A 6,156-nucleotide genomic window follows, 5' to 3' on the forward strand; every position below is an offset into this window, starting at 1 on the left:
CATTTGATAGTGTGTATTAATATCATTAATATTTTGTAGCAGGGTAAAAAAAAACATTATAAGAAAGATTATATTCCTTATGCTCTGTTTGTAGTGGTTTCTTATGAAATAAACTTAATTTTACCATGAATGATTGCACAAAGGATTGTGGACTGTACAGCTGACTCGATGTGATGTGTCATCTTTTTGTATTTTACTTTTTCCCTAAAGTCCACTTATAATGTTTAAAAAACATGATTTAGTAATACATCACCATTTTTACCCCTGCTTTGGCTGCTTCTCCCTCAAATAGTTTAACCATAACTAAAAATGTCCTCACCCTCAGGCAGCCAAGATATAGATAAGTTTGTTTCTTCATTGGAACAGAAGCAATTTAACATTGGATCACTTGTCCACCAATGTACACTCTGCGGTGAATGGGTGCCGTCAGAATGAGAGTCCAAACAGCTGATAAAAACAATTATCCACATGTAATCCATACAACTCCAGTCCATCAATCAATGTCTTGTGAAGCTGTGTTTTAACTTCAAACTGTTGGTTTTTGCCAAAATAAGAGTCCATAATACATTAATATATAAAACACTTTCTCCAATGTAAAATTCCTTCTCCTGTTGTCTCTAGCTACGTATTTATTTAGAACTGTTTTGGACTGTTTTCTCAGGTAAACATTGGTTGATCTGTGCATATTTCTCTCCTGATTCAGACAAAATAGCTTTTTCAATGGAGAAAGCAATACTGTGGACTCATATATTAGCTGGAAGCAATGGTTTGAAAAAAGTGTTAACAATGGATTGTTTTTTACAAACGTGCAGCTTTTGGCTTCTCCAGATGTTAACTGATGGACTGGAGTGGTGTGGATTGCTTGTGGATTATTGTGATGTTTTTATCAGCTGTTTGGACTCTCAATCTGATGGCACCCATTCACTGCAAAAGATGCATTGGTGAGTGATCTCCAAATCTGTTCTGATGAAAAACAAACTCATTTTCATCTTGGATGGCTGAGGGTGAGCGCATTTTCATTTTTGGTGAACTATTCCTTTAAATATATTTTTTTAATCCTAGTGTTGCTGGTCATTTTGAAATTGGAACAATGTACTTTTTCCTGAAAATGCTATCTTATATTATCACATTGGACTAAAACCTACTGACTTGTGGAATCTTTCCCCACCTTGTTGTACTTGTGGTGATACTAGATACTAGATACTAGATTCAATCTTTTTATAAATACATTATTAATTTTACAAAAAATGTCACTGAAATGAGTTCAGTGAGGCCTACAATCAGTAAGTTAAATTTAATTCATTTCAATTCACAATTATTTGTATTGTGTTTTTCACGATACACATTGTTGCAAAGCAGCTTCACAAAAGATGAAAGTTTCTACATTACAATTAGGAGTAATTTATCCGTGGTGGCTATCTCAAGGTGATATATGGCAGAAATGTACAGTGTTTGCATTTACATTACATTTAGTCATTTAGCAGATGCTTTAATCCACAGCGACTTACAAAACCAACAAAAGAGCCATAGTGCTATGGCACTTGACAAGCCATTTCTTGAAGATGGCTAAAGACTCATTTGCTCAAATTAAGTTTTGAAGGTCATTTGCAGAACGCAAGCTTCTAAAGTCTAAAGTAGTGAATTTAGGTAAAGGGGTGCAGAGCCAGTGGTTGTTTTGTAGGCAAACGTCAAATTCCTAAATTTTATATGAGCAGCTATTTGTGACCAGTGCGAACTACTGAGCAGAGGTGTTACATGCACTCCTTTTAGCTCGTTAAAGACTAAGTTTACAGATGCATTCTGGATTAGTTGCAGTGGTTTGGTAGAACTTGCTGGAAAACCTGCCAAGAGAGCATTTCAATAGTCCAGCCTGGACAGAACAAGAGCTTGAACAAGGAGCTGTGTAGCATGTTCCCACAGAAAGAGTCTGATCTTCCTAATGTTGTATAAAGTAAATTTGCAGAGCTGGACAGTTCCAAAAATGTGGTCTGTGAAATTCAGCTGATCATCAATCACAACTCCAAGTTTCCTGGCTGTCCTTAAAGGCGTTACGATTGATGCACCTAGCTGGATGGTGAAATTGTGATGAAGTGATGGGTTTGCTGAAACAACAAGCAGTTCTGTCTCGGCAAGGTTTAACTGAAGGTAATGGTCCTTCACCCTGTCAGTTAGATGTGCTGAGATGCAAACAACTATTGTCGGATCATCAGAATGGAAAGAGAGGTAGAGTTGACCGTTGACTGAATAGCAGTGATATAAAAAGCCATTTCTGAATGATAGAACCTAGTGATGCCATGTAGATAAAGAAGAGAAGTGGTCCAAACACTGAGCCCTGAGGCACCCCAGTAGCTAGATGTTGTGACTTGGATAGTACAATGACAAGTATTCACAAAAAAGAAAGGCAAATCTTGCTCTAAGGAGAATATGTTGATAAAAAAAGATTAAATCCAATATTTGGTGATAATATAGCATAAAGAAAGATTCACAAGGTCGTGTTTGACAAAGAACAGCAAATTAGGTAAAGGATTTTCAGCAAAGCACAAGGATTAAAGTATATTATTTCCGTACAAGTACTCGTTTTAAGGTTGGCCAAAGTGAACTTCATTTTCACAAGGGATAACTTCACATCGAAAACAACAAAACCAGCTCTGTTCAGTAATATCATGTCTTGTGTGTTATATTACTGCATGTGTTCAAAACCTCTTAAAGAGGTGCTCTTAACCTTCTTAAAGAGACAGTAATCAGATTAACTGGGGCCATAAGATGTATACACTAAGACAAACACATTAAAATGAATAAATAATAGAATACTTTAAGCAAATAATAAATACTTTATTAAGTAAAACCACCCATTTTTTCTACCTTGAGCATTGTAACATGAACAAACCACCCAGACCAATCAAGAACACACTAGCATCATGGTGGCAGGTTTTGCAACAAGCACCAGTCATATTTTCTTGTGTAAATCTAGTTGGGCCTATTTTTTGAAAGCTTTATTTCCTGTCCATCCCTTTCATTTGAAATGTGTCTCTGTGATTGTTTCTTTTCCACCGTTCTCTCTTTGTGTCTCTGTGTGAATCTGACCCTGGATGAGAGTTGTTTAGGATGAGCTCACGTTTGTCCCTCCTCCCTCTTTCTCTCTTTCTGTCTCTCTCGCTCTCTCTCTCGGCAGAGCACAATGCTACGGGGATTACGGGTATAATAGAGCGCAGGCCGCTCTCTGCCGGGCCTCATTGTCTATGAGAGGGGCACTATTGTGGACAGGACGTACACACACTCACCCCACTGCTGTGCTATACACACATATCTAAACAACCACACACAAAACACACAAACACAATTTTTCAAAAATTACATTTACAATAACAAAAAGCAAGTAGCTTGTACAGAAAAAAAGGTTCAAAGCTGTTACTGTTACCCTTAGGTACAAAAGCTAAACAGTACACCTTTGCACCAAATTTCCCCCTAAACCGTATATGTTAGGAACCTTATAGGTACATATTAGCACTTTAAATGTGCATTTTAGTATATAAATGGTACCGGCCCATTGACAGCTTTTGTACTTTTTTTTATGAAAGTGTAGATGAACATACAATATTATGGGCTCTAAAAGAGATGTTGTTTCCATTTCAGCCTCTAAATAAACAGAACGTTTTAGGAGTTTGAACATAAAATAATAAACTAAAATTATAAATGAAAAAAAAGAAGATATTTAAGATTTTGCACTATTTCTGGGTCACTCATCAAATTTGTTAACTTCCTTGCACAAAAGGTCAGATTTCTTTGCTTAATTGAAGCTGTTCAGATAGTTTAACTGATATCAGAGTGAAAAGTGAATAGAATTTTTAAATTTTGAGCACATACAGTGTTAGAACATAAGATCGGTGGGCGTGTTGCTTTTAGGTTTCTTTAACTACTCACTGGCTCACTCACTCACGCAGTATAAAATTAAGAATGATATTAGTGTAAGATTGAGATTTGAATCGTTCTCTGCTGCCCCCTACTGTTAATATTGTTCACTGATTCAACTACATCTGGGGAGTATCTGTTTGATTTATCAGTTGTTGTTTTTGGGGGGGGTTTCGTCTGCTGATCATTCTGAAGATTTATCAATTAAGAAATAAATGTATATCAAATTTGAAAGGCAAGAAAATATTTAATTCATTTATACATACTTTGTATCATTTTATAGGTGTTGGAATAATGTAATGAAATGTATCATTTTTTAAAACAGTTCGATTAAGTAATTCAAACTTTCTGTTTATCAAAGAATCACTTTATTGTGGTTTCATTAAGTAGCACTGATACCAATCAGAAATGTTTCTTGAGCAGCAAATAATTAAAATTAAAATTTCTTAAGTATCATGTTACACCGAAGACTGGAGTAATGATGCTGAAAATTCCGCTTTGATCACAGAAATAAATTACTTTTTTCAATACATTCACATATAAAAACAGTTATTTTAAATCGAAGAAATAGTTCCCAATATTATTCAGTTAACTGTTTTTATCTCCAGGTTGACAGCGCCCTCTGCTGGAATGTCTAATAATATTTTTTCACAACCGATAGTGTAATGGAAGAATATGGAATGATTTAGGGGTCTATAAGCGCCAAAGCAATTGGACCCCATTGCATTTGTACTGTTTTATCATTTATTCATTTCTATCCTAAAAGCAGGGAGTTCATTGTCTGTATTTGCATGAGTCACCTTTATGGTAGAGTACAAGTATATGCCATGTTGACAAATCAGGTCCTTCAATATAGTGTCTCCATAGTCATACCAAGTACAAACAAAACATTTATTTAACACATGTATATTTACTATATGCGTAATAAAACAGGTTGGACATAGTGTCATTTCTTTTACTTTACACACAACAATAAATAATAATGATAAAACATAACTGAACATCATTATTATTTTTGTAACAGTTTAATTACTATTTTTGCTGGGATTGCTGTGAATACATGTAGGATGAGTGTGTAAACTAGGCTATTGGGTCCGATACTATTCTAGTATGTAAGCTAACTAAAACATTATAGTTATAATAACTACATAAAACAACATACAGTATATTAGAATTAGATTTTGTAGGAATTGTAATAAGGCACAGTATACTATAGGCTGAGGGGATTAGATGCAAAGAGATACCTGTTGGGTGCACAGAATCAAAAACATAGAAAGTACTGATGAAGAGGACAAAACCCCTTTAAGCCATGTCATTTCATGAATGTTTATGTTCAGCAGTCTAACGGCACTCATCAATGCCAAAACAATTGAAAAGACCATTTAAATTAAACAAGGTGCACAGAAACCGATCAGGAATTCTGGTCTCCTTTGCCATAACCTGCTTTCTCTACCCAACATGCTTTTCCTCTGTGGTCTCAGTATCCCTTTCCTCCACTAACCACCTTTCTTCTCTTGCTATCAGTGAAGCTGTTGATACTCTCTGCTCCACCAACATCCTTTCTTGATAATAGTTGTTCTCTCAACACCAGGCCGAACATTTGATGTCATCTGCATCCTGTTTGCTGTTCTAACTCATTTTAGTGTATTGCATATAAATGAAAACAGGGAGTTCACAGTGATGCCATAGAAGAAGCATTTTTGGTTCCCTCTAAAGAAAGAAAGAAAGAAAGAAACAAACAAAAAAACTTTTTTTTCTTCACTGTAAAGAACCTTTTGTGGACTGGAAATGTTCTGTGGATGTTGAAGGTTCTTCATGGAACCACTGATGCAATTAAAGAACCTTTATTTTTTTTAAAGTTTAATATTTGCCCAACTAATTGTTACTGTTATTAATGTATCCAATTTATGTGAAAATTGACAAAGTAAGATTGCATACACAATTATTTGTCCCATTTTATGAACTACACACACACACACACACACACATATATACACAATTTATTTATTTATTTATACTTTTTATTTTTACTATTTATATTTACTTTTTTTAAATTATAACAGTACATATTAAATATTAATCCAAAGCAATGTCTTTACTTTTTAACATGTTGAAAAGTAAAGACATTGGGATTTCATTAATTTATTATGGTATTAGGATTTAATGTATTATCTGTTGTTATTCATGTGTTAAGAAAAATGTCATGGCCATTGGCACCATATGATTTTTATATTCTAGATAAATACA

This window comes from Labeo rohita, unplaced genomic scaffold (assembly GCF_022985175.1).
Source record: "Labeo rohita strain BAU-BD-2019 unplaced genomic scaffold, IGBB_LRoh.1.0 scaffold_73, whole genome shotgun sequence".
Classification (NCBI taxonomy): domain Eukaryota; kingdom Metazoa; phylum Chordata; class Actinopteri; order Cypriniformes; family Cyprinidae; genus Labeo; species Labeo rohita.